This window comes from Phoca vitulina, unplaced genomic scaffold, assembly GCF_004348235.1.
Source record: "Phoca vitulina isolate PV1807 unplaced genomic scaffold, GSC_HSeal_1.0 scaffold9, whole genome shotgun sequence".
NCBI classification, from domain to species: Eukaryota; Metazoa; Chordata; class Mammalia; order Carnivora; family Phocidae; genus Phoca; species Phoca vitulina.
In genome coordinates this window covers 63,001,468-63,014,008 of record NW_022589712.1, presented here as the reverse complement: position 1 = coordinate 63,014,008, position 12,541 = coordinate 63,001,468, and the positions used below count along the sequence as shown (strand labels likewise).

Below are 12,541 nucleotides of genomic sequence, written 5' to 3'. Positions count from 1 at the left end.
CTTGATTTTTGTGGATTCCACCTGTCCTTTAGTTCCTTTCTTAAGTACATCAGCCCTCAGAATGAAGCAGGCCAAGGAGTAAAGGCAATCTCTGCATCTACGTGGGTATGGGTAGAAATATATCATCATAACTATTAAAAGTAGTAGGGGAGTACATCATTATTATAACTCTTATTGAAAGATAATTGTATGTGATATTATGGTAAGGCACTATAAAACTCTATTACCCACTTATACAGTCCATGTTTTCCCTAGGAAATGATATCCAATATAAAATCAAATCTGCAGAGCAAAAAAGGTAGAAAAAATAAATAATAAATCGTTACCTAAATGGACTATAGAGTATAAGAACAGTGCGTGTTCTTCTATCATTGGCTTGAATTATTGTCTTTATTCAACAAATGTCTATTAAATTAGCATGTGAATGTTTCAGTGCAAGATAAATGCTCTTAGACTAGCAAATGAATAAACTGATGTAAATCAATTTGAGATGCAACAGAACAGATTGGTTCTTCGTCTGACTCTTATTACTCACTGAGGCAATTGAGTTCTACGGTTGGGAAACTGTCACCTATACACTTCCACCCTTGCCGCCCTGGACCCAAACTTTGCCCTTGTATCAAACCCAGAATGCCTGTTTAATAGGTGCAAAGAAAGTTATCAAAACTCTTAACTAGAGATGAAGAAAGTGAAATTAACCTTATTTTTCTTGCTTTTTCAACTTTAAAAAAAAAGCTATTTTGACAGTAACTGCCCATTACTCAAGTGGCTTAGGGAAGAAGAGATAAGCAAATGACTTAAATAAGAGGGCACAGACAAATGAGCTACAGTTTTCTAAAAGTTCTGATCAGAGAAGAATGAGTAACCATCAACTCAATTAGCTCACATGAAGTCATAGAGTTACTAAAGGAATCTTTGTTGGAAATACAATGGTGTATCATCTTCTTTAATATATTACACACTTTCTGGAATCCAAGAAACACTACTACTATAAACACATTCAAGATAGAGGGCGAGGGAGAGAGATAGTGATTTAATTATGGAGCATTATTGAGTGACTATTATTGGTATAACAAAAGATGCATGAACACTTTAAAAACATCTTATTTTGTCCCCTTACTTATTTTTTTGCTAAGAAAAATGCCATTTTGCATTTGTGCATGAAGACTCTTACTCTGTTCATTTCATATCTACCTCCATTGTCACCCATAACCTTATTTTCTCTTCACCTTATTTGGTTTCTTCTTATCCCTTAATCCCTATATTTTCCATACTTCTAATACATTTAGTTATTCCATTTTAATAATTCATTTTGGAAATACAGGAGTTCACAGTTTTTCTTCCAGGGTTTTTGTTGTTGTTGTTTTTTAAGATTTTATTTATTTATTTGAGACAGAGAGAGAGAGTCCAAGCAGGGAGGAGGGTCAGAGGGAGAGGAAGAAGCAGACTCCCCACTGAGCAGTGAGCCCGAAGCGGGGCTTGATCTGAGGACCCTGAGATCACGACCTGAGCTGAAGGCAGACGCTTAACTGACTGAGCCACCCAGGCACCCCAGGAATTCACAGTTTTGAAGACTAAAGTGTCATCCACCCAGGAGGACTTCAAAAATTAAGTTAATTTTAGGCAGATATAATATAAATATTCAGTCTGACATCTACAAATGAATACTTACGGTTTTAAATTTCTTTTATATGTTTTGAACCAGAACATTTGCACCTCAGAAAAGAAACCCTATATAAGCATTAAAAAGCTTAATATAAAACACTAATTTTCATCTTTAAGATGTGTTTTTTAACTAATATGTGACCTGATTTTGAAGGATTCTGAGCAGATTCCCATGCTGCAAGAATAACAAATTATGTAATAATCTTTTTTTTTTTAAAGATTTTATTTATTATTTATTTGACAGAGAGAGATAGCAAGAGCAGGAACACAAGCAGGCAGAGTGGAGAGGGAGAAACAGGCTTCCTGCTGAACAGGGAGCCCGATGCAGGGCTCGACCCCAGGTCCTTGGGACCATGACCTAAGCCGAAGGCAGACGCTTAATGACTGAGCCACCCAGGTGCCCCAAGAATAACAAATTATGAAGACTAAATGTATCTCTGTGATTAAATAAAACCTACAGCAATGCTAATCTGATACATTGTGTCCACCCATGGATTGCATAATCATTATTATACTGCATGATTATTATGCAATGCTAAGTGGCTCACGTAAATGACTGCCATTAGAATTACTTTTCCATAACCAAACTAACTTTTTGGTTTTTTTCTTCCCATTTTGTCAATGGGGCCAGTAGTAGTGATAGCTTCCCCAAATATCATGTATATTTAATCCTGATTATCATTAACACAGACATCATAACATAATATAAAGAAATATTTCCTCCATGAATAAAGCAAAATCCAGAAATTTAAGTTTCTTTTATTGAAAGGTTCTTCACTTTATTCATGGATCTGAGTCCATGATTAAAAACCCTGCTGTGGTTTGTCTGTATTTGGAAACATCATCAAGGAGACAAGAGAAAGGAAAGCACTTCTAAACCATTCTAATAATCACCATTATTGTCCTGTCCGCTTTTACATGAAATTTATTTAAACCAAATGTAATAGCTGTGCTTCTCAAACTTTAATGTCCATATGAATCACCGAAGATGCAAATTCTCAAGTTAGATCCGGGACAGGACCTGGGATTTTTAGCTAACTCCCAGGTGAACTGCTACTCTGAACCACACTTTGAATAGCAAGGTTCTATGGAATGTTAGGTAGAGACCATTTACTTCAATGTTTCATAACCAGGAGCCTGTGAATCTCCCAAGCATTCATACACAGGTTTTTAGGATTCCATGAGTCCCAAGAAATCAAATGCAAAATTTTTTTATGTATGTGGGTATGAACATGTTTTCTTTTCTGGAGAGTTCACAGTTATGAGATTCTGCAAGAGACTTACGACCTAATTAAGATAAGTGACTACCGATTTAATCTGCTCCATTTTTAGATGAGTAAACTAAGGTTTAAGGAGCCTAAATTATCTGGCTTACACAATTAGTTACAAATTTGGGACTTAACATCCAGGTCTCTGGTACCTAACTCTGGGGCTTTTAATGGTAATAGATTTGTCTTTCAAGCCTTGATTAGAGAGAAAGGAGGTTTAGTAATTCAGTAAATGAATGAAGTAATGAAGGAACAAATAAACAAATGAATATGAACATACTTTTACAAATGAGGTGTTGGGTTTTTAAATTTTTTTTTTCTTCTAGGGAAAAGCATCCTTAGCCTTGGCCTAGATTGGAAGAGAAACTGATAGTATCAATGATATTCAATGGCTTTGATATGGAAGACGTTGGGGAATAGCAAATGCTGGAAGAAGGAGACTAGAGACAACAAAGACAGAATTTAAAGATTAACCCCTCAACTAATCTTTATCTCTATCCGGTTAACAGTATGCAGATGCTCAATAATTAGTCTCTAGTGTGAAAATAATCAATTATTACTTGTTCAAAAAGAAAACAACTTTGAATCTTCTCTCCAGAGAAATATACTCACAGATGGTATTGTTTTCATTAGCCACTTATGCCAAATTGTGAATACAGAAAGGCAGTACAGATCCTGAAAAGAATTACTCCAGTAATAGGTGAGGTGAATGAGACAGTAGTTTAATAATGTATTTATAACATCAGTGAAACCTGCATATCAATATTGGCCAAGACTTTAAGCTGGGCCATGGTTTTGAAGGTATTAGAAGTTTCCAGACAGGATAGCTAATTAGAGCTTAATATGGACATTTGAAACATACAGGTGAGACCCGCATCCTTACCCTAGGTGTGTGCTGCCGTGAACAAGGACCAATGCTTCAGTGCCCAAAGGTCAAAAAGATGTACAACATGACAATGGGCAACCTCTGATAAAAGAAATGCAGTATTTATAATCATAAGATTTTTAAGAAGTATGGCTTTCCATTTAATTTCCAATTATGGAATCGAATCAGAGGAGTAAAGACTTTCAGAGGAAAAGATGCAAAAATGTTGCAAATACTCATCAGAGAGGATCCCCTGTCACATCTGAGTCAGATGAATTCACTGCTATCTTGGGATCTAAAACATGAGTAATATTAGAAAACCAAGGATACCTCAGTCTTCTGTTAGCAGAATGTCTGGCTAGCAAGGCAAACCACAAACCACTTTTTATTCTCCCTTTTCGTCATTATGCACTTAAACTACAAAGTTAATTTGAGAAAGAAAAATGTTGGGGATTATAAGGAAAATATTAAGTAACCCCCTCAAAAACTGTTCTAAACAGTTGGCTAAAAGGTGTTTAAAGAATTCAAAAGAGGCTTGGCATTTCTAAAAAGCAATTTTCTTCCAGAATAGTAGCTGGGTAAAAATATGTCCAAGATGTTCCCCACCAGCTGCCAGAGCTCTATTTAAAATGCAAATCTGACTAGGTCCAGTCTACTCTTCAACATTCATCAATGGCTTTTAATTGACCTCAGCATAGTGTTTGAACATCTTGAAATAGCCTCGAAATCTCTTGCTCTGTTGCTTGTTTATGTCCCAAATCTTATTTTCTACTCAGTTCTTATTTTGAGCTTTAGTAATACTAACTTGAAAGACCTCCTTTGCACCCATCTATTTGAAAACTTCTCTCTTCTTTAGCTTATACTTTCTTTGTACATGGAGCACCCTTTTCAGGCTGGTCAATTAACTAAAAACTCAGGTGTTACCTCTTTCAGGAAATCTTCCCCAATCACCAGTTTAGGATAATTGATCCTCACCCCAATCTTCCAATATCTCTACCTTCACACTTAATGTATTATTCTAAGATTATGTTAATGTATTTCTTTCTTTCTACCTTGTATAATGTCTAAGAAAAGAAGTATGTTTTTCTTTTTTTTTTTTTTTTAAAGATTTTATTTATTTGACAGAGAGAGACACAGCGAGAGAGGGAACACAAGCAGGGGGAGTGGGAGAGGGAGAAGCAGGCTTCCCACGGAGCAGGGAGACCGATGCGGGGCTCGATCCCAGGACCCTGGGATCATGACCTGAGCCGAAGGCAGACGCTTAACGACTGAGCCACCCAGGTGCCCCAAGAAGTATGTTTTTCATCTTTGTATCCCTATCACTAAGCTCGGTGATGAGTACATAGTAGGTGCTCAGAAAATATTTGTTTGTTCAGCTTTATTGAGGTATAATTGACAAATAAGATTGTAAGATATTTAAAGTGTACATCGTGGTGATTTGATGTACCTATACTTTGTGAAAGAATTCTTACAATCTAATTAACACATCCATCGCCTCACATATTTATATTTTATTTTCTTTTGTTGAGAACACTTAAGTTCTATTCTCTTAGAAATTTAAATTATATAATTCAAAGCAATACAACAATAGTCACCATGTTTTACATTACATCCTCAGACCTCATTCATCTTATAGTTAGAAGTTTGTACCCTTTAACCAACCTCTCCCTATTTCCCCAACCCCTCTTACTCAGGCAACCACTTTTCTACTCTGTTTCTATGAGTTTCAATTTTTTTGAAAAATTTCACATATAAGTAATACCATGCAACATTTGTCTTTTTCTATCTGGCTTATTTCACTGAACAGAATACTTTTAAGGCCCATCTATGTTGTCACAAATGGTGTGATTTGCTTCCATTGTGTGTGTGTATAAATGTGTGTATATAAATATCACATTTTCTTTATCTATATATCCATTTTTTCCATATTTTGGCTATTGTGAATAATGCTGCAATGAACATGAGAGTGCAAATATTTCTTCAATATCCTGTTTTCATTTCCTTTGGATAGATACCCAGAAGTAGAATTGCTGAATAAAATGGTAGTTTTTCATTCATCCATTTCTTGACCTTCACAAGTTTGTTCCCACTAAAGAGCCTGGGCATGTGATATTTTCCTTGTCCAGATTCTTCTTCAATTACCTAGCTCTCATCTCAAACATTATCTCCTCCTTATAGAGGCTGTCTCAATCACCATATCAAAAGTAGCCAAACTACCTGCCATCATTCTCAGTCACAATATCCTGTTCTGTCATTTTCATATTGCTTACACCATTTGAAAATTTCTCTTGTTGTTTATTACCTATCTACACTGCTAGGAGCAAAGCTCCAAGAGGACACAGATCTTGTTCTTTGCTATGTCTCTAACACAGTCCAAGCAAATGATCAACAAGTATCCGTAGACCTAAGGGAAAGAATAATACATTTCTTATAAAATATTGTCTGTGCAAAGGTTTCTTGGATTAAAAATATGTGAAAAGATACTTCTCAGATTTTTAAATTCAAACAATTTCTCTGTCTCTTTCCTTCTCTTTCTTTTTATTTGCTTGTTTTTCTGCTTTCTTTCCTTCTTAGTTCAAATATTTATCAGATTCTTACTACACGCCAGATACCAATAACTAATGCATCATATTATATACTATGACCTTAAATAAAATATTTTTAATTTCTTACTTTTTCTGACTATTGTATGCTATGTTGTTAGGCAGACATTATAAATGATTTGTCCTTGTTATTCTGGTGTGTAACATAGTGTGAGTACATAGTTGTTTAAATGGTCCATCTATTTAAGGGCCATTTAGGAGAACAAAACACAAACTATTTGAGGCTTTGAAAAATTCCAACCAAGAAGGATAACAATAAATTCATTTATTTATCCATCAACTCACTTGTGCAGTCATGTGGTCTAAATAAAGCATTGCCTAGCAGCTGGTATTCCACAAGTCAGCAGTGCAAAATCATGGCATGTTCCTGGGACTACAAGTATTCAGTATTCTTGGAGAATAAAGTTGGTAGTAGAAAAGGAAAGGAGGTGGTAGGCTGATACAGATACAGTGGTACGTTGAAACAAATAAAGATCAGATCACAGAATACCTTTAGAGACAGATAATTGAGCTTAAATTTTATTTTGTAGGTGATGACTCCTCTTCTGTAGGATCCTGGGAAACAGGGAAGAAGAGGTTTGAAGAGGGTCAGCCCAGATAGAGTAGTCCAAATGAAAGAGATGAAGAGGGCAAAAATGGAGATGGAGGGGAGTCCATGTAGAAATGCCTATTTTGGAGGTGGTATTATTGGAACCTGAATGATGCGATGTGGGGATTGAAAGTCAAGGAGCAATCTCTGATGATTCCCCAGTTTGGGCATGGTGGCGACATTCCAAAAGATACCAGAAGGGGGTCAGGTTGGTTAGGGTTGGTGTTACAGTAGTTTTTTTCATGCTGGAACTCTATCATTTTTGTTTGTTTTTGTTAACCTATAAAAGGTGTAGTGAGAGGATGAGAAAGGAAGAGAAATCAATCCATCAGAATTCTCAGGTTTTGAACTAAAGTGTTTCTTCTTTGCCTGTCATTCACTGCCCACTTTTCCACCATCAATTGCCCAGACCCTTAGCCTTTCTGCTCCTGTCCTCTACTTGGCCAGTATACTTCCTGATATAAGCCTATGCTTATCTCCAGTTTTCACTTCTCTGATCAACCTTGGAAAACACAGCTCTGTGTTTTGCAGTATCTTCCTCATCTAGTAGACTGCCGACTCCTTGAAGGTAGGGTTTGTGTATACCATAAAGCAGCCACCGAGGTGTCTGACATAAAATAGATATTTGATGTATTGAATTTTATTTACGTGCTCTCGAGCCACAAAAATCAAGGTGAAGGATTCTCTATCACTCTTAGTTCTTCCCTACTGTGCTTTGTAGAAGATATGATTTGTAATCTGTGTGTAAATTGCATAAATCTTATATAAATAATTCAAAATTAAATATAATCTTGTTACTAGTCCCTAAATATAAACAGACATCTACCCATTTTAAGATAAATATTTTCCATATGGTTTTCCTTCCAAAGTCATGTTTCTACGTAGCAGAAGAATAGTAACCTTGCAGAGGTATTGGCTGTGTGGGGTGGGAAAAAAGTACTGGGACCAACTGACCCTGCCACTTAGCTGGCTTGTGATGGATGTAAGAGGTGCATCTTTTAACTGCTCTGAACTTTCATCTTCTCATCATAAAAGCACATTTCTAAGGGCATCTCTCTAGCTCCAGATTTCTCTGACCTATGTTTTTTTGTTTTTGTTTTTGTTTTTGTTTTTTTTTTGAAGCTCTATTTAGGACTTAAGCAATCTATTAGCACATTATAGTCACCACTTCTAAATCTTACTAATCCTGATGAGTCTCTTCTTCTCATGACCTAACCCCACTGTGGAAAAATATTATTAAAGAACAGTATTCTCTCTGATATGATGTTTATATAGAAATAGAAAAGAATGGCAATCATTATCGAGATAATTCAGAAAAGGAAATGTTTACTAGAAACATCCATGTGATTAAAGCAGAATTATTTTTGCTTGAAATTGTTCTTAGTTATCTGTGCATAGGGAAGATATAACTATTCAGATTTATTTCATATTTTGATGTCCTACTCAAAACCAAAAAATAGTTGGCATCCATAGGAAGACATATCACTACAATACCTAGAAACTTTCTATAGAATGACAAATATTTATATGATTGACCTCATTTTTTCTTTTTTTTCTAATTGGATTTTTTTAAATAAAGGAAGTATTTTCCCTTAATTTCTAAAATAAAATAAGAATTCTTACCTGGTGACATGACAATAATTTTTACCAGGACTGGCTCTGACTTCACACTGAGTTACTCTTTAGGTTTTAATCACTACAAATGTCTCAAACAGTTGAAAAACAAACAAAAAACAAACAAAAATTTAGCACTGAGATTATAAAGAGAATGTAAGAATTATGAAAAATAGCAAACATTTTATAGTTAAAAAAACATTTTATAGTTCTACAGAACCATAAGGAGTCGAAGATACAAATATATATGTATGTGTATTTATATGTGTATATGTGTACATGTACACACACACAAACACACACATATTTACCTTTTTTAACACAGAAATAAAACCATACCATACCATATGTTTTGTGGCAAGTTATGTGATCAACACATTTTTATTGTTTTTCATGTGTTTGCAACTAATACTGCTTGTCCTGAACATTATCATTAAATTATATCCATGCTACTTTTCAAAAACTTGACTCCAGACTAGAGACCAATTTACAACTCTCAGTCATTCCCAGAGTCTGCTCACACTTGCCTTCACACGTCCCTAGGTTTGGCCTGATCAAGTGAGTCAAAACTAGGTGCCGGGTTGGGCCTCCAGGCACCAGGGTCCCGCACGGCCCCGGACGTACGGCAGAAGTGCGCATCAAGGCAAACATCTTGTAGAGGCACGATCCCAACGAGCAATTTTGGACCTGGAGGCAAAACGGCAGAAATCCTACCCTTAGATATAACTTTGGAACTCCCAGGTAGGTGTTAGGAACAATGCCTGTGTTTGACAGCTTCTTATTTTAATTAATAGATGATAAAAATTTTAAGATTGTTTCCTTAAAATTTTTCACTTTTTAATTTTCTCTTATTTTATTTTGAGAAATGTAAAACACACAGAAAATATGGAAGATTTTTACATATGCCCACTACCTAGATTCTACAATTAGCATTTATTACATTTGCTCTGTGCTTGGATATCCATCTATTTATCCCTCTGTCCATCTGTCAATTCTTCTTTTGTTTTTTTGATGCAAAGTAAGTTACAGACATCAGTACTCCTCACCTGTACAATTTATCATGCATATCATACACTAAAGTTTAATATCTGTTTATGGTTCTTTGTTTTTCCTTTTGAGATACTTAATATGGATTTGAGAGATGAATATTTTAGAGGTGAATCAAATCTTAGATATAATGAGACCCTAAACACTACTCTGTCAGTAAAAACAATAGTTTACATTTATTGAGCACTTACTGTATGTGAGAGATCCTGTATTAAAGATTTTAGGTGTATTAACCCATTGAATTCTCACCACATAGATCTATTAATATGCTCATTTCATAAAGAAATCAGAGCCTAGAGCAAGTAATAATTAAGACTTAATTTATTAAGCTCCCTTCATGCAAATAAAATATGCACTCAGCATTTTAGAAGTCTCTATATAGGTGATGGGCATTAAGGAGGGCACATGTTATGGTGAGCACTGAGTGTTGTATGTAAGTGATGAATCACTGAATTCTACTCCAGAAACCAATATTGCACTGTATGTTAACTAACTAAAATTTGAATAAAACAAACAAACAAATAAAACAAAACAAAAAAAGTCTATCATAACAGTTATCAAACATCAGTCTCTGGACAAATGTGATTCTTGACTAAATTTTTATGGTATAGCAAAAAAAAAAAAATACATTTAAAAAGTAGTGAACTTTCATCAATCTAACTTTGAATAATTCATAGGATTGTCCTTTATTCTAATTGATGTCAAATGACATTGCTTTTAATAAATTATAATAAAAATATATGACAGCTTGACAGGTTTATTTTGGTTTGTTGGTTAATTTGTTTAATTGTTTTATTGTTCTTATTGGGAAATAAAATATCAATATTATTTTATTTGAATTTTTTCTGGTCTACACAATTTCCAAATCTGGGAACCCCTGATTTTTGGCACAACTAAATTAATGAAGAAATCTTATACATTAAACTTTTTTGGTTTAAGAAAATTAACAAAATTATAATTATTAGTTATTCAAGAGCAGAATTGATTGAATGAGTAATGTTGCTTGACTAGCATATTCTCTTTTAACAGTTGGAAAGAATGCTCCCACTATGCCTTTTTATAATTTCAGGTCTCTCAGGGTTCCTCTTCTGACACTTGACTCTTATATCCAAGGGATTTTATTTTAAGAGAATAAGATGGGGAAGCTGCAAGAACATTTTTAAATGAAAAAGAGACTATGGATATCAATATCATTAAAATAATGTTAAAAAAAAAAAAAAAACAACATTCTTGTTGCCAATCTGATCAAGAATTGCCAGTCTACATGGGTTGAGGTTTCAGTCACCTTGAAATAAATCTTGTCTGTGACTCCTTTTAGTTTTGTCTGTTTTAATGTCACATTAGCTCACACCTGCACCTTCAAAAGTAATGTCTGAATAAAAAAAGAAATATGACAGTAATTTTATTTATATCAGAATGTGAGGAAGAAGGAGGAACAAAAGTGTCATAGACATCATACTTTGTATAATTTGTGTACATGTCTCACATTCAAAAGAAAATTAATGCATATGTGTACAAACAAAAGCCTTTATTCTTGGTGATTTTTCCATTATCTACAATTTGCTCTGAATTGAAAGAATGACTCCTTGAGCAAAGACCAAGTTAAGGCAGCATGACCTAAATAATTGTCCTTAAAGCTGACTCTGATTCCTCACTGAACTTTTAGAATTTAGTCATTTAACTTTTGTTGGCACAAAGAGACAGACCTTATTTAACAGGCCCATTTGCATTTACAATTACTTAGATTTGAATGGAGATATTCCAAAAATCCATATCTTTTCAAAAGCTCAATCATGCCTGATAAACTAGAGTAAAAGACAAACAAAAATAAACAAACTTTATTTTCCAACAGTAAAGCTGAATGAAATACGTGATCTCTTTCTTCTTAAATATTGTTTAATATTTGCATATTTGACACAGAACCTCTCAACTGGCAAACAAGTATTAATTGAAAGTCTTGGATTAGGCACTGGAATCCTGGTCAGTAATTTGTTCGGTTTATTTGCCTAACTTAAACACAGCTAAAATTACCTTATTTAGAATCACAATCTGTGCTAAGTCTTTATGATAAAAATTATTTTATTTAGAAATACTATTTACAGTCCTCTAATTACTATATTAATGATTCAGATGAATTTTAAGTAATATGTTTACTATGCTAGGTTTGAAAGTACTGTATAAATTATTTTAATTGAAGTGACAATGTTAGAATAAGTAAATTTACCCTGTTTATTTTAACATTAATTACTGCTGATGTGTACTGTCTTATATGTCTTCATATGCATATGAATGTTTCAAAATGCTTGATATGCCAAGTGACTAATTTCATTTGATAAATGAAGGCACAATATGGGAAGTCCATCTAAATTGGGTAGCATGAAAGGGGTGAAATGGGCCAAGCTCACTGTGGGGGAGAGAATGTCAGGACTCAGGGAGTTAGACATGTGGCAGACAGATTCTTCAGTGGGATGAGATTGGCTAAACCAGCTGATTGATTATCATAGTCAGGGGACAAAGCAAGACGTGAAAATTGGAAAGCTAAAGCAAATCACGCTAGAACAAAGTGACTTGTGGGTATGTCAGAGCAGGGGCTCAGCCACCACCAACAGTCAAACTGAAAGAAAAGAAAATGGGTATTAGGAAAAAGCAAGAGCAAAAATCAAGAAGCAAGAGTAAGCTGAAGCAGGTGAGGCTAAAAGGAACTTTCTGGGTGTAAGAAAGAATTTGGCCTGACTTTCAAATGTTCTTCCAGTTGTCTTTATTTTAGGTTGTTCCGTGTCAACCTATGTGTGGTTTCTGACATCCACATCTAATATATTCCCTTTGTTGTTTGGCGGGGATCCTACACTGTTGGTGGGAATGCAAGCTGGTGCAGCCACTCTGGAAAACA

The 12,541-nt window shown here is 34.7% G+C and overlaps 1 protein-coding gene across 5 annotated transcripts in view; it reads left to right on the top strand.

Annotated features, from left to right (window-relative positions):
- Positions 1-12,541, top strand: part of FUT9 (fucosyltransferase 9) — a 180,927-nt gene that overhangs the window by 17,963 nt on the left and 150,423 nt on the right. For 3 of the 5 annotated variants that reach the window (XM_032408222.1, XM_032408221.1, XM_032408219.1), the window contains exon 1: positions 5,790-9,345. The exons of the other annotated variants lie outside the window; for them this stretch is intronic. The gene's annotated coding sequence lies outside the window, so the exon portion shown is untranslated. Of the gene's footprint in view, positions 1-5,789; positions 9,346-12,541 lie in introns of those variants that run through there. 5 annotated transcript variants of the gene reach the window in all.